This window comes from Falco cherrug, chromosome 13, assembly GCF_023634085.1.
Source record: "Falco cherrug isolate bFalChe1 chromosome 13, bFalChe1.pri, whole genome shotgun sequence".
Lineage (NCBI taxonomy): Eukaryota > Metazoa > Chordata > Aves > Falconiformes > Falconidae > Falco > Falco cherrug.
In genome coordinates this window covers 20,976,607-21,003,097 of record NC_073709.1, presented here as the reverse complement: position 1 = coordinate 21,003,097, position 26,491 = coordinate 20,976,607, and the positions used below count along the sequence as shown (strand labels likewise).

The window sequence follows — 26,491 nt, the reverse complement described above, 5'->3', positions numbered from 1 at the left end:
CAATACTTTGTTCACAAATAAAGTAACACAGATGCACTAAACCAGTAGACATTACACAGCAGTGCCTGGTTGGAGGAGGGGAGGGGAGAGCCCGCCGAGCGCAAGGTCTGTTTGGCTTCAGCCAGGAAGAAACCCCTTCTTGCTTAGCTGATAACATACCTGTGAACCAACTCCTTTTCAGAGCTCTGAACACCTCTACTTGGATTTCTCTTCTCACACAAGAAAGAAACATGAGGACATTTTCTGGGCTGATTTGGCAGTATTTGTGCAGACCTTACCCAGCCCTTGGTGCTTTCAATCCAGCACTGGGGACTCCGCTGCCCGGCTGCAGGGCAACTGCTCCCTTAGCTTCCTCCTAGCAGAATAGATGGTCCGTTCAGTCAAATCATGAAAGGAATTTATTTCTTGGGTAATGCAAATACTGCCATCAAAAGTTGGGGCGGGGGGGGGAATCCAGTGTTCATTTCCAGGCATAAGAACCATCCAGACTTCTTAAAGCAGGGTTCATTAATAGTGCTTCACCAAAGGCATCAGATTTTGCCCCACCAGCACAACTCTGGTCATTAGCTACAGGAAAATAATCCTTCTTGACAGACGTAATGGAAAAGAGCACTCAGTGTGGTAATGAAATTCATTTCTAGCATACATGCAACTCATATCTACTTGTTTACAAATTGTGAACTAATAATTGGCATGGAACTACGTATGTGAAATGTAGAAACACAAAACACAGAGCACTTACAATCTCAAGTACGTGCAGAGGGAGAACAATCCCAATTCAGACCATCACAACACTCTCACTGTTGTCTTCTTGCACCAGCGGATAAAGATAGCTGCCCAAAATCGACATCTTATTCTAATGCATCAGTGAGGTAACTAAGGAAATCATACTTTAGACTTCTGGAAAGTATTGGAAGCCTGGGTTTAGAGTGGGGAGTGAGAACAGGGCTTTCATAGAGAAGAGAAGAGATGGTCACAACTGACAATTCATCAAAACTGGTGTTATTCCCAGAAGAGATTCCTGTCCTCAAAAAAATTGGAAAAAAAGGTTTTGAAATTCTAGAAATGTGCCATTTCAACATTTCTAAACAAAAAGTCTTGGTTTTGCAGTTAAAAACATCTTCCCTTGTTGAAACTTAATTTAGTTTATATTAAAAGGTTAAAAGAAGAAAAAAAAAGGTCAGCATTAAAATAAAATGTGCTTGCTTGCTAAGTCACTCATATATTTACTGAGCCTCATGCCAGGCCTAAAATTTCAAAATCAGCAGAATCCTAGTGCGACAAGAGAATTGTTTCCTGTATATCCACACCACAAAGAGAACATTACCAGTTCAAGCTCTTACCAGTTTCCTTGCAGCGTGGCTCAAAAATTACTTTTGAGAACCACCTTGATGAATGAAAACATAGTCTAGATCTTCAACACTTTCAAATGTTTAGTGACTTCTTATTCCCCTCCCCACCTTTTTTACTTTATTGTTATACTTTTTAGAAGAGACCTACAAAGATATTCTTTAAGGGACTAAAACTAAGGAGTTCCTTCAATCAAATCAACCCAGATTTTTTCTTGTAGATTCATGAAATCAAAGTATAAAACATACATACCTATATTTTACTATGGCCTTTGCACGGCAGATATGTTAGTCCCTGTTGATGCTGAAACTGTTATGACAAACTGGGTTTGGGTTTTTTTAAAGGATAATATATCTAAAAAGCCTAAAAGCAGTCAGAGGCTGCTCCTTTATTTCAGCATCTAGCTTTTCCAATCATCTTTTCTCAAAAGCACAAAACACAGTAGCAAGAGAAAGTTGAACTTATTTCAATCAGTGCAAATTACACATTTATGAAACTTAAGACCAGAAAAGACCACTCGATAAAGCAATCTGGATGCCTGTATATGACAAGCTGTCAAATTTCCTCTGGGCTCTCTTCTGTTGTGCTCCCTTCATTGTACCCGAGTGACACACCGTGTTTGGCTAAAACATGTCTTGCAGACCGCCCTCCAGCTGACAGACAGTTGAGCTATTTATTTTGGCACAACATACATATATAGAAGAAGTAAGCCACAAAGAGAGTTTTTGGCACTCACAGAAACAAGGGTAACTAGCCATTGACTACAATCTAAAACCTAAAAATCTGCCTCTGGAATTATACATATCCATTCTGGACACAAAATCATGTTTTTCCTGAAATAGTTGAAAATCTATGCCATGATTGTTTTCAGATCTTCTAGCATTAACTAGCATATCCCAACTACACTGTCCTAGCCATGCTGCCAAACCCACCTCTGTGGATGGAAGACATACTGGTACAGGAGTAATTACGTCTTATGATTAATGAGACAGTTTAACCATACTGGAGGAATACCTTTTGTGACCATTGCAGTGATTGCTGATAACAGTATATGCTAGACATATACTCAAAACCCTTCATAGTGTAGGCTACAGTTTTTTCATCAGAGAAACAGTTCGACAGATTTACACAGATGATTTTTGAGAGCCATCACAAAATGGCAAGGCCTTTCTTTTGACCATATAGTGACTTAATTCCTTCTTTCTTTGTAGCAAGAAAAATACTTCTCAACATTGAAGAACTGGGTTTTTTCATGTCTAGCTGTTCAGTCAGGTACAGCTTTCCCAGACTTCCAGCTGTCCTGCTAGATTTAAGTTCCTGTAGTGCCCAATGCTCCAAAACACAATTCTGGAGGAAAAAAATGCTTTAGCTGTTCTCAACTGGAGGATTGCTATAAGAAAAAAAAAAAATCTTATTTTAAACAGTGTTCCAGGTCACCCTACAAGGAGAAGAAAATTAAAGTTTAGCTTAGAAATTGTCTACAATAATGAAAATAAGGTATCTTAGAATTTCCTTCATGGATTGCCTTTTATTTCACTGAGTGAATCTAGCTTACTTATTTCAGTTTTTAATGATGGAAGTACATCAGGTAGGAAAGCAGAAGCATGCATGCTTACTTGTTTATACACTCTTTCATGAGCTGAAGTACATTGAGTTCTTTGTGGGAGAGGAAGGATCTCCTTAGTCCTCAAAAAGGGATTTCCAATATTGTAAAATTATGCTAGTAAGATGACTTGTAGTGACAGAAGCATGTAGAAACAGCAGTAGAGACTATATTTTTAAAAAAAATATTTTGGAATAATCTACCCCAGCTCAGGAGATGGATTCGGATTGGTGCTATGGACATCACTACTTCTAGGGAGTTCTTTTTAATGGTATTTGTGAACTCATAGACCTATAGCTCTTAAGGCTAGCAAGGACCACAGAGAATATCTCATGTTCCCTTCTCTTTAGTACAACCATATAATTTCACCCAGCTGTGTCTCCATTGTTTGCTGAAGCATACCATCCACTCTCAGTTTACAGACTTCAAGAAATGGTAAGCTCGCTCTTCCTCCTAATAATTTGTTCCAGTGTCTGATAACTTCATTGTTAGCAACTGAGGAGTGTAATATTAATCTAGGTGGCAACCAAAAAATACTGGGTATAGCTCTACCTGTTTAAACAACGCTATTTGAGATAATTAATATCCTTCTCACCAGGTCTGTTCATCATAAAAGCAACAGGGCTTCAAGAATTTTTCTTTTTTTAAGCAACCACTACTTTTGTGAACTTTTCACATTTGTTTCTCATCATTTGGGTTTCTAGAAGCTTATAAAATTTGGAGGCAAATCCACATTCTGGTTTCCATCTCCATAGGCCACAGTGCTTTCAAACAATGGCTGATACTTTCTTCTGTAGCTTTCCGTGATTTCCATGCAGTCTTTTTTCATGATAGAATGGAAGACTTCTTCTCACAATGAAATTATTCCCATACGGACTCATTGCTGAAAATTCATGAGAAGTCCTGCACATGCACAAAAAAGGAGTAAGAAATGTGAATACTCTTTGGGATGCCACAAAGCACATTTCCAGATAAAATAACAGTTTGCATTTTTGCAGACCTTTCCATCTTCAAAGCATTGGACATGCATTCATCATCAGAAAAGATTAGTGGTATTAAATATCATAAATGTTATTTTACTAAGGTTCTGCTTCACCATCACCGTCAGCTTCAGCTGCTGCAGTTCAAGGGTGATAAAACTATTATATATGACTGACAGACTTAGCCTCTGTAGTGCACCCAACTTGACAAGTACATCGCCAGCAGAATTCTTGGAAATCTCACTCCCTGGAACAGAGTTAGGATATGGAAAGAGTACGTCACAGAAGTGCTCTCTGCTACCATATATTAAGACCAGGTGGTCTTAATGGGTGGGCTACAGCCCTCTTATCTGCCTCCCTCTGTAAATCTGTACTTACTTTGAAGCTTTACCCTTACAAGTTCTGAGTCCTTTATTAGAAGCTGAAGCTCAGCAGCACAGAGGATTAGCCTTTATTGTCTCACTCATGGCCAGGCCTGTCTGAAGGCCCTTTTTTTCCTGTAACAGGTTCTTATTGATGGCAGAAGTCCTGTGGAGGATAATTCCCAGAATACATCCATACATGGCAATGGACCACAGTGCAGAGACTCCTGAGCAAACCTGACAGCTGAAAGCACCCTACAGCACACTGCAGTGCTATGCAGAGAAGCTGTTAAGGTCACAAAAGCAGATCTGCCATGTTTTTATGGCCCTGCACCCAACCAAGACAGCCCTAGCTCTAGTTCAGAGTGACTTTGATACAGCTTTACCGGTTTAGTGCCCATCTTACCATGACTGCAGCACCTCCAGAACAGTGACACATGGCTGGGAGCTGCCCACTGCAGTGGATTGTTACAGCAGTTGGCACTTCAGAAACGAACACACAATAATGCTGAAAAGAAAGCAACAAAGTACTTTAAAGTTTTACGTTTATCATCTGTTATGCTGATGGAGAGAGAAACCTGAATTTGACTGATTTGATCAAACTAAGCAATTCAAGCATCTTCTACCTAATTTTAAGCCAAAGAAAATTGGAGCAATGCAGAAGCAGCTGATAAATCAAAAGCAGAATAATAGGAATTAAAGCTCGGTTCAGGCCTTTCATCTTTATTACACTTCTTTATGTGCATATGGTAGGTGTTCAACACTTTCCAAGTCCATATGATATTCCCTTGCGCTTCAGGAGCTGTAGGGCTGTAGTTGTCTATAAAAAGGCAACCTAACAGTTTCCTGTGACTGAGAGTTGAATGTGTTATTTGTTACCAGCTGGTTCATAGATAGATTGAGCCCAAGTCTTGGCTTTAAGTGATCAAACTTACTTTAAACCACTTGCTCACAGAGTGTACTCATGTACAGAGAGAATTCTGGCACAATATTTTATTTCTGACTTATGGCATATGACTTTTTTTTCTGAACCAATATTAAAACCAGAACCTATAATACGCCAAACGCAGACTGCATTTTTTGGAAAGCTGATACGAAACGTAACAGTAAATGAACCCTTCTGAAAGGTTAAAGTTGCTTTCATATAAAACATTTTCTACCAGGAAATGGAAGTGGAATGTTGAACTAAGCATTTAACTTGAAAGAACTGCGCACAGACTCCAATGGTTGCATTATCCTTTAAAATAAAAAAAGCAAAAGTTTTTTATGAGCATACATAGCTCTAGTTTCATAAAAAGGGTATTATGGTGACAAGGTAAAATGAATCCCAGTATTTTGGATGCTTCTTTTAACCTTCTGACAGCTCCTTCCCTGTGCATTAACCATTCTAGGGTGAGGTTTCACAGTATGTCTGAATTCATCTAACAGTCTTGCTCCCTCCACTTCTCCCTGCATCCTTCCTTCCCTGGCATGCAGGCCCATTCCTTCCCTTCCACTTTGATTTTCATGTGGCTCCTCAGTGAACCCAACTGGATTACTAAACCAACAGAAAACTATTCATGGTTTTATTTTGCTGAGCTAGTTTTCTACCAGCTGGAAAGGTGAACCAGCTCTAAGAGCGATACAGAAATCAGAACCGGTGCAGAAGCAGCAATGGCTGAGAACAGCACTCCTAGATTTTCTTGAGGCACCTCAAACCCTTAAAACACCTATTCTAAATAATGTGACCGCCTCTTACAAATACACTTACCAATTGAGATTGTGCTAGCTTCTGCAAAAAATGAATGAAAGAAAGTCATCGTACCAAACAGATTTACCACTTACAGAGACAACAAAGATAAATGGCAAACAGATGCACTGTAGGGTGGTTGCCCATTCTCGGGAGCAGACACTACTCCTGCACGAGGGCAAGAGACCCATGCATCTTCGTATTAAGCAATCAAAGAGTGTCTCTTTACTGGATAAAATCTTCTTCTTCGGCAGGGCAGGAGGAAGCCAACTTACACAGTTTTCTTGACTCTTGATTTTGATTCCTTCATTATTCAGGGTGGCACGGAAGCCATTCAAATGAGCCTGATACATTGAGCTATTGCTGATTTGCCAGATTCCAGTGTCATCAAGTGTGACACAGCATTATTGTTCAGTGTCCTGTATTTACAATCAGAAGTGATTTAATCTGGCTCTCTGCCATCCTACCTGCTGACATGTTGACACCATGTAAATAATGCATAGCTGTGTGACCACGCTACTTTCTTGCCACATGCTGAGAGAAACAGACAACACCTGCTACTATTATTAGCCACATCTTGGATACCTTGGAAAAGTTCAAAATGAACATCAACATTAATTCAAACATGTTGTGGTCTCCAGCACCAAACTTCTCCGATAGGACTCAAAAGGAACCTGTGCATCCACTGTGATTAAAAACACAGACTGCTGATTTACATCTCTCATCCTTTAAAAGTCATCCTTTTAAGAGTTTTCATAAATAACTGAATTTTTTAACTCACATAAAAATTTCAGCTAGCGAGACTTTTCTCCGAACAGCATTGACTGAAAAGGCCACCATTTTAGAAGCTCAAAAATCAATAAAAAGCCAGTTCTAGACTGAAAAATTCTAATATCAGACACTACTCCCTCCTAACATTAGCCAGTATACTACTCTTCTGATCGTGTCTAAATGCAAACCTATCAATGTCATCAGGGCATGCTCATTAAACCAAAGTGAAATTGTGGTTTTCACTATGGAACACTGCAAAGCAAAGACAGTGCATCTAATAGGCCACCTACTTCTTACCTGACTGTCTTTTATCCTCTAAAAGTCACGCAACCTCAGTCACATTGAGAGCAGACAGCAATAGATGCTGCTTTTCACAGGGCATTTAATAAGGTTGAAAGTTATTATTTGTATCACTGGTCCCCAACTATTGTTACATACACCCTCCTTTCCAATCTTGTGACTGCCAAGCAGAGAAAGCAGCTGATTATATTTTTACCTTTCCATGGTGTACAACAGTAGAAAACTTGCTCATCTTCTTCATTTCACTGAGCTCTTAGACCAGGACCATAGTAGGCATTCTTCTTGTGAAGACACACAGGAGTAACTGTTAAGTCGGGAGACACAACAAATACAGCAAACAAAGAAAAATAAAAAGCAAGTCTTTATAATTTAGAAATTCGGATAGTTGTGTTTTTGTGGAGAACTCACCTCAGTCCTCACTCTGTGGCCAGCACTAGGGTGGTATGTTGCACCTGTGTAGATATGCAGTTCCTTAGTGATTTTAAATTCCCAAAGCCTGAAATAAAAGACTATCTGGCTCCAAACTGCTGAACTGTGCGACTAGATCATAATTTCTCAGGGAAAATCAGATATACAGCTCAAAATGTCTTGCCCAATAAATTCCCTTCAAAACTTTGGAAACTAGCAAACATAAAAAAGAAAGGGAGGGGTTCTTTGTTTGGTGGTTGGTTTGGGGTTTTTTTCCAGATCCTGTGAGACAGTCAGAGCAAACAGAAATTTGGGTTATTTCTGCTCAAGGATGAATATATTGGACAGTATCCTGTACTTGTCCACATTGTTCAAAAGGATCAGCATTTTCAGAGTCCCAGACCGAGACCAATTCTTTCTGTTTTCTCCATTAAGACAACCAGGAATCTTGTGGTCTCTTTTCAAAGGAATGTCTTTGTCCAGAATCTTGCCTCAGAGATCTATTTGCACTATGTTATTTAGAACAGAAAAGAGCACTGGAATGACTTCCTAATTTCTTTAGTAAATCTGTTCTCAATCTACTTTATTCCAAGCATTTTTATAGACAGTTTCTTACATGATGTTCTGCTCTGAAGCTCTGTAATTACACACATACACTGGTCAAACTTTCTCTTGACTGGAACAGACTTGTAGCAACTCCAGTAAATTGAAAGGAAAAGTTTGGGGAAAAGAGTAGGTTGGATGAGAAGATAACTTAGTGCCCAAGATGTGATTTCTGTTCTGACAGTAGCTATGGGCAAAGTAGATGCCTCTCACACAGAACTGAGAAATCCTGTCTTGCGGAGGTTTTATACAGTTTTTGTTTTGCCTGGCGTTTGGATTTCACAAGGCTAACTAGATTGCCCTTGTCTAGGAAACCCTGGGGGTAAAGCCAGATGGTGTCTGTGTGCAAGCTGGAAAGAGTGAAAACTGGGAGAGGGCAGTGGCTGAAAACCAGGGAATAAAACCCACTGAACTAGATGAGTGGGTAAAATGTAAAAAGGTAACAAGAAGTTATGAAGTGGCATGACAAGGGTAATGACAGGCAAAAACATGAGTATTTTGAGGAGAATGTAAATGTATTTGGACCTTTTTTCTAAAGTTCATTTAAAGCTGCTTTCAGCAAGGTTTTCTCTCTCCCTCCTCAATGGAAGTCTTGTGAGAATTCTATTAGCCTCAGAAAATTCCTCTAAATTCTCGTTGCTAGATATATACCTGTATATGCAAGAATAAATTAATTATTCCAAACAAGTCCAGTGCTAGACAAGTAGCAAGTAAAAATAGCACAACTTGCACATTCTTACTAAGAGCTAGCTCAGCAGTCAGCAGCACTGCCTGAATGGTCAACTATAAAAGCTCCCATTATGTGGTAACCTGATTTGACTGTTTCCTCTACTAAAATGTCCTATTTAAGCAATTTAAAATGTACAGGTAAGGCTCATATTTTGTGCAGCTGAAAGTGCATCAACACTGAAAGAGCAAAATCTGGGTAAACGTGAGCTACTGAGAGAGTAACGAGTCTCTTTGAGAGGAAATGGTGCATTCTTCCTGTCACTGTGGTTTCTCTTGATGGTGGAGGGGGAAGGAACGAGGAAAATAGAGACTGCCACATTCAACAAGCAAGATCTTCCGATGGCGAGGCTTTCTTGCATTTTATCTGCTGTCCTTATTTACAAACTTGAGCACATGTGGTTTCACAGAAACGTTCAGAACGGAAGACGGAGGAGATGAACAGCACATGCATGACCTGTTTCCTGTGGTGATGGAGAAGGGTGTGCTGGATGCCAGGCCAGGCTGGTGGGGCAGCAGCGAGAGCTGTGGAACACAGCTGGTGACGCTGTCAGAGTTGTGGCAAGAAGCTGGGCAGGAGGGCACAGGATGTACATACATACATGAGTCCAATCAGAGTCCACTGGCAGTTAATTTCCCTGCTTATGTTGTGTCGTTTGGAGACCAGTTTCAAGTGACACACAAAATGACATTTTTTTTATACACAGAACAATTATTGCCCCATCCATACAGCATTTTGAACATTTTCTGTGATAAACAGTGCTAGATTTTTTTTATCTTCTACTATCAATATTTTAGTTTTCACATCTAAAAAGCATGCACGGTTCCACACAGAGATGTAATCTCTGTTTAATTGTTTACAATTCCAGTGTTATACCCTTTCTTATCTGTTCACTTTGGCTAATGTGGCTTGATGATTTCACTCTGTGTTTTCCCTTTTCAATTGTATACATCAGATAGCAGATATTCACACTTCCCTTCCATCATGTGACACATTTTCATATTGCAGAGTGACAACGTGGCAGACTTACTTTTGCAAATAATTAGCCTTGATCTACTCTACAGCATTTCTTAGAAACTAGCACTAATTTTTACAGTATAAATTAGGGAGTGCAAGGTATGGATGGTACTGTGCTTGCAAATATTAAATTCTATGTGTTACTTTTCTGCAGAAAATCAGTATTCAGTTAGTTTGAAGATTCATTTGTTATTTATGGCTAATTCTATTTCTGAAACAGCCTTTTTAAAACTATTATCTACTTCATCTCTGCTCTAGCCTGCTATCTCTGATATAACCGATGCTTTGGAAGACATTGCCATGAAAAGAAACTACACTTGCAACAGTGAATTTGAAAGCTGATGAACTGTCATCCATCTTCTCTTTTACAGTATGTGCTGGTATAAACAATGGGGAAATCAGAGGCTTATTGAGGCTGCACTGAAAAGCGGTGAATCAGAGCTTCATTGAAAATTTGTTGCTAGGTGGTAGGCTGTAATTTTAAAGGTGTTCAGTGCTACAGATAAACGTATACTTGGCTTTCTGTAAAGAACTTAGGTACCTTAACTTTACTTACTTCACCTCAAGGTGAGTGCTCCTTCTTAAAATTGCAATAGGCAACTATGTGAGTATCAAAGGCCTAGATACCATTAAAAACCCCAGTTCTTGATGACTAGTAGTCTTAGCCTGCCAGCTCAATTCAGTCTTGAACGCTGTACCTGTATGAGTGTTACCTACCTACCTACTACAACCAGGGGCATTACCACCCATCTGAGCAGTAACTTGGAAGTAATGAATGAGTAATATCCCTCTTGGCCTGTATTTGAAGCTGTAACAGAGAGGTAAAAAGCTAACCTTACCATTATAACCATCCTAACCCTCCATCCTTACCATCCTTCGTACCTCTAATTAAGCATGGAAAAATAACTATCTTCCTGATGGTTTTTCCTCGGGCTTGATATAAGTGATGTGACAACATCCAGAAAATTTCTATTGTAAAGATGTCATGAAAACATTTTTCATTTTAAGAGCTGTGGTTTTATTCTAAATAGATATTTTTTTTTAATTTCAAGAAAATATAATAACATCCTAAGCTAGGATCAATGTATCTGAAACTACAGCAAAGCCTACACACTCCAGTTACAAGAAATAAAACTTTAAAAATAGTTACTAGCAACATATTTTTTTTAAAGACAGAAGAATTTGTGCTTTTAAGATTGTATCAGTGAAAGATCTAGCAAGCCAAACTGCTTTTCTTTTCCATTCCAACTAAATCATACACTATTTGGGGTAGAAATTTGGCAGGGAACTCTGTTGGATTGTATCTACATTGTGGCTGGGCTGATTTCTTTATCCTTTTTTGATAGATGGACGTCTATCTGAGCCCTGAATATCTTCGGTGTTGCTGATTCCAAAGCTTCATTTGGCAGCCGGTTTCCTTGGCTATGAGTCCTTCTGTTTATAAACTTTTCCCTGATATATAATTCTGATTTTCCCCTCACAATGCTTAGGGCTACTTTCTTTCTTTCTTTCTTTCTTTCTTGTTAAATAATAAGAATAATCAAATATAATCTCTTTTTCATTTCCTTTCTATTGTGGGCAATAACAGGTAACTTTAAACTTTCTGGAATTAACATGATTAATTCTCTCAGCATCATACCATGGGTCTTACTTTGCAAGCCTACCATCACTCTTCTTACATAGCTCAAGATTTAGCCAACTTTTTTTAAACAAAATGTCTAAAACCAGTTACAGTACTTCAGCACATGACCATAAATGACCATAAACAAGACTAAAGTTTTCCCTTCTCATTATGTATATTTCCATGGATTATGTTGTATAAATGGTTACACTAGCTGACTATATGGACATTTCAGCAGGCTAGAAAATATAAAAGTTTGTAGAAATAAAAACATGTTAGTGCTGCAGAAAGAATGACACTGAGACAACAATCAGAAAGACTAATTCTAATCAGCAAAGAAATAAAATAGTAGATCAGTATCAGTGTTAATCCCACTGAGTTATGAGGCTGGTGTCTCTGTAACCACTACAAGACAGTTAAGTAGGGTCAGGGAAGGAGACTTATTTTAGAGAGAGTAAAGACAGTAAGAGAAAAGGAGCAGAGGGCTGCAAATTAGCACTTTGAAAAACTGCTGAAAAGGAAACACTTTTAGGAGCTGAAGAAGGGCCTAAAACTGGCTAAAGAGTTTTGGGGAGCTGCTTGTACATTGGGAAACTACAAAAGATTATGTTAGGCATGCAATGCCAGGCTGCATCACCCAACAACAGTCCATGGCTGAGGACCCTGGGCGGAAGGAGGTTGAACTGCACCCTGAATTAAGAGAAAGGTGAAGTAAACTAAGTCCTATCTTTCTTCCAAACAGTTCCTACCGGCTAGCAGGTTTTTCCTCTGTATGTGCAGAGTTTTGTGCATTCCCTCCTATGGTGACCAGGCCTTAGTACATTTGTAGACAAATTTCATTAGGTGCATCAGAGCAAAGAAGTTCTTTGGTGGACCTAGCTCTAGGTTGGATTTTCACAAAATCAGAATTAAATCAAAAATACTAAGTATCTGATAACTTATGGCATTTCACTAAACACCTATTTGCCCTAAGTGCCTTTGGACAACTGACTGCAAGCGCCCTGACTGGTCATTGCAGCTTCATGGATCAGATAACAGGGTGTGTGAACACAAACAGAAAGACAGATCACAATGGTATGACTCTGGGAGTCTTTTCTATTAACAGGATGAGCACTTGGTTCAGACTGTTTGCTCAAGCTTCCGAACACATCTCATTCTCATCAAACATGCTCATATGACTAACGGGAGCTGTACCAGTGTGTGCTCCATGCAGTCATTAATCTAATTTACCACGGTATTCTCACACTACTAACCTGGCATGCATCTTTCTAGTTACCATGTAATCATTTACATTTTGTCAGTAGTTACACAGTACCAAATGTGCCAAGACCATTCAAATATTTTTGACCATTTCTCTAGTTCAGTTCCAACCATGAAAAGTAACTCAGCCAATTCCAATTATAAAAGAACTGCTTTATCTGGCCATTCATCACTTGTAGTGACAATGAAATAAGTTGGTTTAGAGTAGGAGTGTTATGATCTCTGAGTAGAAAGCTCACAATAGCCTCAGAGCTGACCTTGTTTGCCAGGTACCTTTTCGCCATTATACCATCTCCTTAGAGCTGCGAACCCGTTAACCCCTGCATGTGCATCTGGATCAGTGTGTACAAGGAACACTTACTTCTGCATCTCACTGATCCCTACCATCAAGCTGAGGATTACCAAATCCTTCTTTTTACTATAAGGCTGTTGCTTTTAGGACATGGGAAATGTGGTTCCTTTTTTAAGTAAAAGAAGTCTTGAGTGATTCTCTAAAGCCACAAAGACAAAACTCTATATACATAGTTATTCCAGCACCTTACATCATTTCAGCTTTTGAAGTTCTGATGTCCAAAACCTTATTAAAATCACACAGCTTTTGAGCAACCAAGTCCACCTAGGAATACTGTTTTCCTGACACTGAGGACAAAATTCCCCAAATCAGAACACTGCACTTGAAAGTTTTCTTGAGACTATATGAATCTGTTGTGCCTCCATCTGCCTGCTGAATCATTTGCTGGTAAGCATTACAACTATACAAACCATTTGTCAGCATTGCTTTCAGGTTGAAGAGCCACTAGATTCAATCTGACATTGAGAAAAGTTCTGCGTTGCTGCAATACCTGTTTTTGCATTTAGATTTGCATCTTCCACTGGCTTGCCATAGGATGCCATATACCTAGTTTGCTATCTGAAGCCTGCAACTGCAGTCTTTGATAGAAGTAGACAGACAAGCCTGCTCTCTGGTAGAACCATTCCCCATTGGTGTGTAGGCTAGAGGAACGCCACTTTGAAATCTTTCCTACACAAAATGTTTGCAAGGCCATTAGGACAGCTAGCAAGGCAGCATGAGACCTCATGCTCTTGGGTTGCTGCTGATGCCTGTTATCATTCAGGTCCTATCTGCTTCAGCCCATTGCAGAAAACTGAAGCACAGGCTGGAGCGAGCTCACTGGAGTTCATCAGAAACAAAAGTTGAGCACAGTGACCTTGAGGAAACAACTGGAGACTATCTGCATAGCTGTGGCCAACCCTCTGGCTGTACAAGCTACCCACCTGATCCTTCCAAAACAACAAGGTACCTCCTACACACCTTAGGAAGCCAACAGATGTATGGGAGATCCAGGATCAATTAGTAGGAGGAGATATGGTCCATAGACAGATATGCAGGTGCTGAACCTGTCAGGTCCTATCCAGCAGCAGACATGGGTGCTAGTGCACCACGCTGTTCCACATTTACTGACCAGAGCACCTTACTGGGAGGCTTACAGTGCTCTTGAGCTGGGATAGCCAGTCCTCTGGTCCTACCGAGTCACTGATAGCCTATGGCCTGGTATCTGAACAGCACTTGCTCCTGCTTCCATATCACATTTAAGGGAAGGGAGGGTTTTAAAGTCAGAATCCCTTATTAAACAAAGGGAATGCCATCAGTGCTTTTTGAGGTTCAGGGGCACTGGCCCTTGCCACCTGCAGACTAAACCAGTGAAATGTGGTGACATTTCAGGCATGAGCTGCTTTTTTTATACGGCTTTGAGGATGATGGAAGGTGTGATTTTAGGTGGATTAAAGGAGAAGAATCGGGCCAACTAAATAAATTGTCTGAATACTTCCTAGTACAGCTCAGGAGAACAAAGTCTAAATCTATCTCTGACCATTTAAGTCTATGGTAAAATTTCCACTGACAACTGCAGAAGCAGGCTGAGGCCTCAAAGAAACTTTTTTTAAAGAATTTTTTAAATTTCACCTCACTGCTTTAAAGCATTTTGCAAGCACACACACCTCAGAGGTTTTATATAGCTGAGAGTAAGCTAAAACATACAAGGAAGAAATAATTTCTTCTAAGCCACAGAAGAAATCTGTGTCAGTGCTAGAAATTGGACTCAAAACTGCTGATATCCTGTTCTTCTCTGTGGCATGGGAAAGTCTTTTCTTTGAGCTTTCAAGTCCACAGAGCAGAAATTATTTTAGTGAGTTAACGCTGTTTCAGTTGTTTATGAAGAAACATGGCCATGACGATACTTGTAGCTCTACCGTTTTCCTTTCCTTATTACATAATGGAAGATAATTCTTATTTTAAAGCATCCGTTCCAGCTTAATTAGGCTGAGTTTAAGGGTTTAACGCACTTTAAGTAGAGACCACTGGAACTGTAAAAAACCTAATGTGTTTCATCAGATCCTTTCAGCTGTACTGCTCAAATATTTAAGGGGGGAAATTAAATAATCAATAGACATGACAGAAGCACACGGAAAACATTTCAAGTTTCCTTACTATTTTATATTACAGAAATCAGGAATATAAATAGATTTTTCTCCCTGAAATGCTTAACATTCTCTCTGAAAAGAATAAAGCATGCATAACTACACAGCTGATTTTCAGTATGTGACCTTTGATAAATGTCAGTTCTTTGAGAAAATGAAGAAATCATGTATAAAATAATAACTGAAAAAAAAAAAACCCCACACACAAAAAAAAACCAGAAGAAAACCAGAAATTAGACAGTGACAAAACGGCATTGAGGCAGATTTCAGGAAATATATTTTCTTTTCCAGTGTTACATTCCAAGATATTTTTAAATCATAGATATTGAAAACAGATTCCCATACAATTCTTAATCAGTTACAGTAGCCACCGGGGTTAGCGGTTCCTAACATGTGGCAAAGAATATAATATTTCTAACTCAAGCCATGTCATGCTGGTATTTTACCAGCATTCCTCATGCTATTGTTACAATTCCACTAGTTTCACAGTATTTGATTCTTTCCGAATGTAAGACCATAGTATCTCCCTTTCTGATATTAACAGCAAGCAGTACGATCATAATAACCATGGTTCTTTTCATCCCACTATCTCAGAATACTTTGATCCTTAACCCTGATTTTGTAGATGGAAAATCTCCAACTCAGAATCACGAGGTGACTCTCGGGAGTCAGCCAGCGGTAAGCTCGCTGTAGGGCCTAGAATGGAAAAATCAGCAAAAAGCAGCACTTCCCAAACTTTATAGAGCCTACCTGGTCTCACACATGAAAGATTTACATTTCTAATTGCCTCCCCCTAATATGCACCACAGCGATGCTGCTGTCATGCATCTCTGGGGCAGCATTACCTCCTCACTCTGAAGCTGGGATCCCACACCCCACCAGGCACAGCTAGTCCACAGCTCTGTAACCCCCTTAGCAGCAATAACCTCTGGGAGATCCCTGAACAGGGGCAACTGTCCCCCACAGAGGCCAGAGAGAATGATGCTGCACTGGAAAGTTGATGCCATGGTCCTTCTGCTGCTGCTTGAGGCTGTGCCCCTGGAGAGGAAGGGGCACAGTGAGGTACAACCTGATGTGGGTGCTCCCACACACAATCCATGACCTGTCGTGCCTGACAAATGGCACATGCCAGGCCTTAACCCTGTGATTTGCACCAGATTCAGATGTTGGGAATCCACATGCATTGTGTGGATGCAGCACATTAAGTCTTATTTAAAAAAAAAAAAAAAAAAAAAGCTATAAAAAGTATTATTACTCATCTGCGAGACACTCATAGTTATTTAGTGAAACTGTTTATACAAAACACACTGAAATAAATCACGTTAACAAAACCTGCCTCTGATTTCGTAAGCAACTTGTATCCAACATTTAATATTTTAAAACCCATTCAACACTTCATTTAATAATGGAGTAAGTAGAAAATTCTGAGATAAAAGCTATGAAAAGAGACTTGAACTGTTCATTGAATAGCAACAGAGATTCTGAAAAAGATCTTGAAAAGCTTTCTGCAAAGCTATATCAATGTTTTTAAAAGAAACCATTCCTAGTCACCTATTACAAAAGAAAGCAGTAACATCTAAAAGTTCCAAACAAGACTTGCTGTCAGCAATGCAGGGTATCTCTGAAAAAGCTGCAAAATCTTGAAGAGGTGTCATTTACAACACTGGAAGAGCTTTCTGTTCTCCATCAACAGTGCTAAGAGTACAAAGTGGCAAATCACACAACCCCGAAAATTCAGTTTGGGAATGACCAAGCATGATTGCAAAACTGGACAGGAAAGGTGTTGATGGACGAAAGACATAAAATCTGGAAAAGCTGGATAATTATGTTTCAAAATTGGCATACCATTTTTACACACAAAAAAAAATAAATATTTGAGTTGAGTTTTTAATTTAATTTCAAGTTAACCTGAATCTGTTGGGGTTTTTTCAACAATATCACTTTTCCTTACATTCCCTGAGGTTAAAGGTAAGAAATAGCAAACTCCCACCTGACCAAGAGTAGGGAAAGGCTCATTCGAGGACACACAGGGATGGCCATCCATTTCCTGCCTAAAATACAATACAACAGTGGCTAACAAAGTACTGCTGACTTATCTGATGCAAATGCTGCAGGCAAGTTAAACATTTTGAAATAACTTTCTTATCTTTCAACAGTTATTAATGCACTTCAAATGCAAATTTTACTTTTCTTAATCCAGAATAGGAGTTCCTGGAGAGCATGGTAGGTACCAGGATTGAAAGTTGTCTGCTCTATTTATATTTAAAATATATTTTTAAACTGAAATGCTACATTTTAAATTAAACATTTATTTAAGATGAGCTGATATTTGCTAAACTTCACCACCACAGTCACAAACACAATTACAAGAATTTGGCCTCTCTTTGCCATGTATCATCTAGGAAATCTGCAGAAATGAAACTAACCCTAAACTAACAGTACCCATTGCCCTTCCGAAAACACTGATGTCCAAGCTCCAAGCATTTGTTTTCTTGCAAGGACGTCAGCAGTATATTTAGCACCAGGGTGGAAACAAGGGAGGTTAGACTAAAAGACTCGTATTACATGTTGCAGGTTTTGTATTCCCACTCTTGTGCTGCTCCTGGATTTATGGCATGCTCATTTCGTGGTTTCTTTTGAAGCATTTTGACAGAGAATTGCTTCTCTGCCTTAAACTCAGTAACAGGTTTAATATGATATACTAGATGTGCAGAGGAAGCCTTCCCCAGAAAGTGATATTGTTTTTCCAAGAGAAAGTGGTGGGGGATTTTTGTTTGTTTGTTTTCTTTTGAAGTCACAACAAGCAGATAAAGCAGCAAATGAAAGGGCTATTATCTGTAAATACAATAAACGCAATCATTCCTGCTGATGTATTCAACTGACTTGTAATACAGAGTTAGAGAGCAGGTGAAGCCTTAGACACATAGAGTTAAACACAGAGATGCTGTTGAGATACTAAAAGCTGAGGTATTGCTGCTGACCACAGAGCGCAAATTACAAGTAAGTACACATCTTTCTGGGAAGTTTGCCAAGGAAAAACCAGGGAGAGGCGGTCACCACTGCTGTGTTGCCTACGCTAGAGAAAAGCGGAGGTCTCGTTGCTGTAACTCTTACCAACAGAGCAATTGCACTCAGAGTACAAAACAAATTAGTGCTAACGAGACAAATCAGGAAACCAGCTCTGACAAGGAGTTCAAAGCACAAAACTAGAAATGCTTCAGCACTGTCTGCATTACCAGCTTAGCACTGGGGCAACGGCACCACTGCTGGCTGTTGCTGTAGCATGGTGTTATTTTTGCGCAAAACCAGCTTACAGACTAAAGACAGAAAAGTAGGGGGAAAAACTTCAGATGTAGTTACAGCAGGAGAAACCAGGGAGATTGTGGAAGCAAAAAAAGGTTGGAGCAGCACTTTCGCCTTTGATAAGAGGGTACCAAGAAGAACAGAAACCATGGTGGTACAGAATCTAGAATATTCATATAGTGCTGAATTTCTTCAGCAGGCAAAGAAGAGGGAAATGTAACAACACTGGCCACAGTGTAGCCCATAATGAGAAAAAGATGAAAAGGATCCCAGCCTATCACTCCCTGTATGGGACTCAAAACTGCACTTTATTCTACTAGGGGGCACAAACCGAGAGGAAGGATGATGGTAAAACCTAATGGGAGCAGGAAGATGTCACATCCTACATTATTTCAGTACTATTTTCCTTCCTTACAAAGAAACTCTCTGATCCAGCAGGAAACAGACTATTTGGACTTTTTGGTCAGGTCAGGATATCTTTAGAAGTTTTCTACCAGTCTTTGCTGGTACTACATGGTACTAATACTTCTACACTTGAGATTCAGAGAAGTGGCTGCCACCTGCAGCCTGACCATGGCCAGCAGTGTTGACATTATTCTGCTGTTTTAACTGTAGCAGTGTGTAAACAGAGTGGGGCTCTTCAGCACCAACCGCTGCATACCCTGGCAAGCAATTTATCTCCACAAATGCTTTCCTGGCTGCCTAGCTTTGTTCTGGGCCCAGTGTTAGCTCCGATTCTCTCTACATCTCTGGTTGTTACAAGATCTCTTTTCTGTAATTTCTCATTATCTTTTCAATATGCAAAGTTATAATTTACTAAACACCATAAATCAGACTTCCCTCTACACAATTCTTAGAGTCTTTCTTTATGTCTACCACTGGATCAAAAAGCCTTTACCTTTGTTCTGTATGAGAAAAAATCCTTTTAGTGTGCAAAGAAAATACTAGGATTTTTATCTTGTATGATTTCCTGAGATCCTCACTAAGCAAAGAGCATTTACACTGCTGTCTCTCACCATCTCTCAGATTCTCACAGGGCTGGGCAGCCAGGCTGTACCCAACCATGGCTAATCTGAAAAACTTTCACAAGGAACTAAACAATGCAGACACAAAAGCCCAATTTCAAGCATCATATTTCTATATCAGTTAGTAGTTCTCTCCTTTGTAATTTCTGAAGTGATGAGCTGGACCTATGGGTCTTCTCTTGGGAAATTTTCCTTTCCTGTTCTACTTTCCACCAAAATGCTGGTGGCAGCACTTCACAGGAGTCTCTGTGCAAAGAAAGCAATGTCACAGGCATGCTACAGAAGCCAAACTCACTCATTCATTAGACCAAGGTCTCACTTTAACCCCAATACTGTTTGATAATGAAAAAAAGTTTGGGACCCAGCATTTACTTAACAACATAAACCAATATTTCCATGTGGTTTCTATAAACTTTCAATCCAGGAACAACATTCAAGGGTTTAATTGCACAAAAGGCAACATCACTAACCTCTCACTCTTGATGACCTGTATTAACACAGAGTCTCAAATCACCTGCAAAAACAATACCAGAGTGAAAAGGTAATCAGTCTTGACCTTACTGCACATTTGTCTGCGTGGTATTACCACAGAGTTCAGAAATTTGAATGATCTTATAAATAAAGAAGGCATTACTACCATTTGGAAGCACCCAAAGTACACAAGGAAGCGTGTGCCTTGCTGGTCTCTGGCAGTAACCTTTTCCATTAGTCCTTTGCCAGTCTGACCACGCACGAGGCTGCAGGACTGAAGTAGAAAATGATTAAAATACGCATGGGCACATGTGTCTGCCCGTGTTTATGTGTACACACACACAGTTCTAAGCATGTGCTAAGGAAAGAAGGGATGTAGGAAAGACTTTTAAAAAAGCTTTTATACAGGGCAAGCTTAAGGAAGTCAGGGACAACTTCTCTTGGTAAACTGATCTGAGATTAAGAAAAAAAAGGAAATAGTTCCCTTTGATGAAGGATTTTAGAATAGGTACAGCTGCGTTGTGCAGGAACAGGAACTTGATAATAAAAACACTGTGATGTGGCATTTACCCCAAAACATCAGTGAGTAAAAATAAATATACATCCACAGAACTTAGGCTACTCTAGTACAGCTTAAATCACTTTAGAGCATCGCAAGAAGATCTGGGATGCGCTGGAAACTAGGCTTCTAGTGATTATTTAGGGTTGCTGTAACCAGCTACTGGACATCTGTGTCTTTTAGGTAGTCCTGTATAATATGAGTGGGAGGCAGCATCTGTGGGCAACAAAGTTCTGTATTAGAAACCAGTTATTTAAGGAAAATTAGTGCCCTGAGCCACGACATATATCACACGCATTCTTTGTTGGGTTCATCTCTGTTTGCATGGATTGCTACTGTCCTAAAGTCACACAAACTGTAGTACTCTTGTTCTCACTCATTTGGGGGACTTTTTTCCAGTCCGGTACAGCTGTCAGTCAGGACGTGATCTCTTTGAGAGCAACAAATGAGCCAGATGCATAGTTCAATGGCCAGACACTTCAAGTCATAACAAGCTAGTGAAGCGAGCTAATTTTGCTTGCAAAAGAATTAGCCTTTATTAGCCACTAATAGCACTTTTTGCCCTGTGTAGCCCTTTAACCAGCTGCAGCTCCATTGACATCCCATTTTGGAAAGATTACTAGTGGCACGTCTGGTTGTGGAAAGCTTAGAGGGCTTCCTAAAGCAGCTACCACTCACTAGGACAGCAGAGGAATGAACTTAAATTGCCACACTGTAGGCATTTATATGGGGTAAATCTTGTCATTTGGACCACAAATTCATGTCCATCAGGTGTGTAGATATGTAGTATAAGGCATGCATATCAGTAACTTAATGAACTGAGGCCAGAGCTGATGGAAAAAATGTAAAAAATTGCATATATACATATATTTTGTGTGTGTGTGTGTGTGCATATGGTTTCATATAGATATAGATATCTATTTGTGGTTTTGTCATCATGTTTAGTCCTGGCTTTGGAGACAGTGATAGAATCATTCATACTTTGTATCTTCCTATCTTCTCCATTTTTGTAGAACTGAAGGGAATCTATAGCCTAGCTGCACTGACTAACTTCAGATATATTTTATATGAGTCATTGTAATTTACAAACCCTGTCTAAACCCAGTGTAATTACATTTTTTCCTAAGGAAGTAGCAGACTGCAATGATACCTTACAACTTCGGATACCGCTGTAGATCAAACATCACAAATTAACCTGCTGATCTAGAGGATCAGACAAAAGATCAAATCTATTTTAATCAGCTATAGTGCTTCTGACACAGAAAAAAAGCAGAAGCAGCTCTTAAGATCCTAACACCTGAGTACAGGCAAACTCAACTGATTTCATTTCAAAGGGGTCAAAGTGCAAGTAAGGAGCAACATTATTTTTTAGTCTGAAAAATGTTTAAAGAAAAGAAGTACAAGGAAGCTGCACGGGTTGCAATGCTGAGAAGGAGAAGAGAAAAAAAATGTCAAAAAAAGTAATAGTGTATTAAACAAACTGCTTGCAAGTTTTCATTCACTGTGGTCTAGCCTTGAAGAAGGAGGAGAACAGCAAGTACCATAGGTTCTCAGTCAAACTATTTAGATGGGGACCCCAAACCAGCTACATTTTTAGTAACTATAACCATAAAAAAGACACACAAAGGCAACTGGCGCCTAAAAGAAGTAAGAAGGCCAGTAAAGGAAAGGCAGGGACACAAACTTGTTTTCAGAGTTGCTGACCTCAAAAAAACCAGGGTGTGGGCCCCTGTACACTGGGAACATGCCTCAGTCACTGGAAGTAAAAGTCTTGCTGTTTCAAGAAGCACATCACCACCATGCCTCTCCTACGGCAGCAAGAGGCCTCCCAAAAAATGGGCTACAGTTTCAGTCTCATGTGCAGGCTTTTTTTTTTTTTTTTTTTTTTTTCTCATCTATGGAGTAGGTCCTGAAAGGATATGTCTCTCCTGGAAATTAACAGTAATAATGTAGAGCAGCAATTAACATTTTCTGGTATAGCTAGGATGCTCAACACACTTTAAACTCAAACCGAGTAAAAAGAACAAAGAAGGCAGAATTATTTCCTTTAACATGATATTTTCTGTGGATCAGATGCATGGCTAGCAGCATTTCTAACATCAGCTGTTCATCATTTAGAAAACCGTAAGGAAGGCCTCCCTGGGACCAAGCTGGAAATTCTGATGGACATATTTCAGTATGGAGCAGCTGAAACGTGGAATCAAACCACAGTTTAGCATTCATGGTTAGGATGTATGCAAGGGAGGGCACCCTTTCACACCGGAGGCACATCTGAGCAGAGGGAGACGGTCCAGCCAGACTTCAGGCTGTGCCAACAGAAATAAATATATGCCCCTTTGGACAGGATGAGGAGTGGTGTTCCCTCTCCTGCCACATGCCAGCATGGCTTTGATAAGAAAACCAGGGATATACCATTTTTCAGTGATTGCAACAAAGAGCATTTATCCTTGCCTTTCCAGCTGATCATGTTCTACAAAGTGTACCGTAATGGATTCTCAACCTGGAAGTTATTAATGAATGTGGTTGCAGCCACCCTCTTTTTATGATTAGGCTCAACAAGTTCCTATATAATATATAAAAGGGTAGCTCCTTAAACATTTTGTTTGCACAGACAAAATCCTAATCACCTCATGGAAATGTAATTCCTCTCCCTTCTTTGCAGCACCAACTCTTCTCAGCAGTGCCACAAGCAACATCTACACTTGCATTTTTACTTCACTTAAAACCACAGAAAAACCAAGGATGGTCTTCTAACTAGCTAATTGCTTGTACCACCTAAATCAAATCTGAGCAACGTGGCATCTCCACTGCTCCTATTACTGGTGCTACCCAGAGAGGGCAATAAGCTTGGTGAAAAAACGTTGTGTAGGAAAAGCCACAAGAAGATGCCTACCTTGTCAATTCCCCTTGCAAAAAAACCAGTAGCTATTAAAGGTTATACCTGCTTTGTGCAGCATTCTGAAAGAAAACAAAATATTTCAGAAAGCACATTCGCTGCAGAGCAGCTGGAGCAGAGATTCCCATCAATTCCAGTGAAGCTGGCTAAGCTCACTGGTAAAAAGGAAAACATTTTATTCTTTCCTTTCCTAGAAGGATTAGGAAAACAAAGCAAGAAACAAACCAACCCAATAACGTGGTTAAAACTAAGGTGAAGATAAATAATGCTTCCTGCCAGTGCAACATACCCGCAACCCAGGGGAGCAGTAGAGAAGGGGGGAAGCCACACTGATGCCATGCCCACAGCAAAGACTGGCCCTAAGAATACATTTACCATGTAACACAGTCAAAATAACTGTCATCTGCACCATGTGACACTGCCAGGGATACTGACAGTCTCAGCAAGTTTCTGGATTTGATCCATCAGGCATTGAGTTGCCATTGACCCACATGGAAAGGACAAACCTGAAAGGAGGGATTATGATTGGCACAGGCAACTTGGATTAAATTCGTACGATGGTAAAAATCAGGCTCAGATTGTTGCTTATATTTCCCCTCCCTCCCCCACCCCACCCCACCCCACCCCGAGCTCTCGTGATTAAAGAATGGAGAACAATGTCGGATCTCACACAGCGTCAGCACGGCATGAGACGGGGAGTCTGCACTAAAGCGATTTTATGGATTTGTGCTTTCAAATGAAATCAAAACTTCCCTAGCACTGCAGCCCTTCTGCTCCCAAGGCTTTCCCAACTTCTGGGGGTTATTGGCAGTTACCTAAGGACTGACATTAAGCAATAACTGGAAAACTGCGGTAGTCTGGATCTGTCATAAACAGCCAGTCACAGTCTGACTGGGACACTGCACTGCTGGGCACCCAGGAGGTCTGGGATCACAGAGGCCCTGCAGCTGGGGCTGGAGCAACGAGGGGGATTTTGCAGTCATCTTACCTCCCATGCAGGCAGCCGCTGGGCACAGAAAACACACAGTTGTGCTTAAATCGGGCATTTTATTTAGGGGAATTGCAGTTACATGAAATCTCTGTGGAGAGGGATCTCCTCTGCCACCTCCCCCAGGAAACTAGTGTTTAGGTTTATTCGCCCGAGGTCATACTAGCAGAGCAGTTTGGCTATCAGTTGCAAGGATGTTTGGGGGATTTACCAGATTACAAAATGCTAAAGTGTGATGATTATTCAGCAAGTGCCCTCTCCAATCACCACAACCAGCATCTGCGGCTTACCAGCCAGAAACTGCAAGCATCAAAACAGGCTGCTAGTGAGCCACGTGTGCTCACCTCCAGCCCGCCAAACTACCCACCACAGCAGAGCTGGAGCACAGCACAGGTGCACCTTAACTGTCAGTGAGGGATATCAGTCAGGGGCTGTTCCATCGAGTTCATCGGGTATTGATGCTTCTGTGATGCAGGCTCTTGCAGCAATGGTTCAGTAAGGGGGGTTGGCAATGGTCTCGTGTTACAAGGCTTCTTTTTATCGCCTCTTTCAGGCCCTAGCCACCCATTCCTTGCAACTACTAATGAAGTATCCCTTCCTCCAGCTGTGAGAGCAGGCTTTGCAGCCTGTTTTTAAGCTATTGTTGCACTTCTAACAATTAAGACTTCACAGCTTACACTTCCTTATTTTCTTTCCTTGAATCCAAAGTGCATTTTTAAAGGAGCTATGTCAGCTGACATCTAGTCCCAAAAATAGGCATTCAAAAAGCTAAAACCTATAGAAATGCTTCCAGGAGGTTTTGTGGGTTTTTTTCTAATTCAATACCAGTATTTCCTTTAAGTGAAGTTTCTTCTGCAGCCCAAACAGTACTGCTCTGTATTAGCAAGAAAGAATTTGAGGGAAAAGTTAACTCTAAGCCAGCTATCCTGACAGCACCCATGCTCTCATGCTGTCCTTTTAAACTTGCTACCCCTGCATTAACTAGATTCACCCACACAATGGACAGAAAGATGGAATACATAGGTCACACATGCATTATAATACATATTCTGTAGCTATTACATCTATTCCACATATGACAGTCAACACTGATCTCACCACCATCTTAGCAGAAGACAACATCTAGATCTTAGAACAAGCCCTAGAGCAGTTAGGACGTTACAGAAGAAAAGTGCAGTCAGGGTGCTGTCACACTGCTCAGCTTTGCTTCCTTTAACCTGGACCACAGCAGGGTATGCGTTCTGCGTTCCAGCCCAGCAATGCCCGAATCTGCTTGCCTCAATTCAGCGTATCAAAGATCAGACACTGAAACGATGAGGAGAGAACAAGAATTTTGATGGCATCCTTCTCTCTTTCATTTTTCTATGCTATATTGACACACCACACAGACAAGTGAGTTTTAGAAGATGCATGCTCTGCACTCCTTTCAAGGAGCCCTACTCTAAAATTTCTCTGGTTCGGACCCCTAAAAAATGGAGGCACACAAAATAAGCCATGATTTTGAAAATCTTGGCCTGTATCCCAGTAGGGAGTGAATCTAATCATGTACACAACAACCTTCAAACTACACAAAAATTAAGCATCAGAACAATAAAACCACAAGAGGCAATATGGAAAAAAAACCCTCAGTACGATGCAGCAGCTAAGATCATGTAGCTCGCAATTACTTATTTAAATCATAATTGATCACTACTTGGTTTTTTAGTCCCTGCCATGAACCAGAAGCCCATTGACCTTCCATTCCTTGAAGAGCAACTAAAACCACAGCTCCTATGACATCGAGTTTAACATACACGCAGTCAGAGCAACGCTCTGTGTTGTTTTACCTGTGCTGCTTCCTCTTCCTTAGTGAATACCTGAAGTGACGAAATGCCAGATTCCTTTTCTTGACTGCTGGTGTTCCCGTCTTTTTCCAGTTGACTCCATCTTTCAGAGGAATTGTTACCTTTGCAGTTCTGGCATAATTTTTGGTTTAATGAGAATGTGAAGCTTTAAAAAAAGGTGTGTATACTTGATTAGTATTCTTTTGTCTAAGCATAC

At 40.2% G+C, this 26,491-nt stretch overlaps 1 long non-coding RNA gene across 1 annotated transcript; it reads right to left on the bottom strand.

Annotated features, from left to right (window-relative positions):
• Positions 1-496: 496 nt before the first annotated feature.
• LOC114015120 (uncharacterized) lies at positions 497-26,491 on the bottom strand. Its single transcript, XR_003558899.2, has 6 exons — positions 26,278-26,491; positions 17,200-17,256; positions 7,504-7,547; positions 7,292-7,399; positions 4,702-4,803; positions 497-3,856 (listed from the first exon to the last, which is right to left on the bottom strand). It is a non-coding gene; the product is annotated as an uncharacterized LOC114015120 (long non-coding RNA).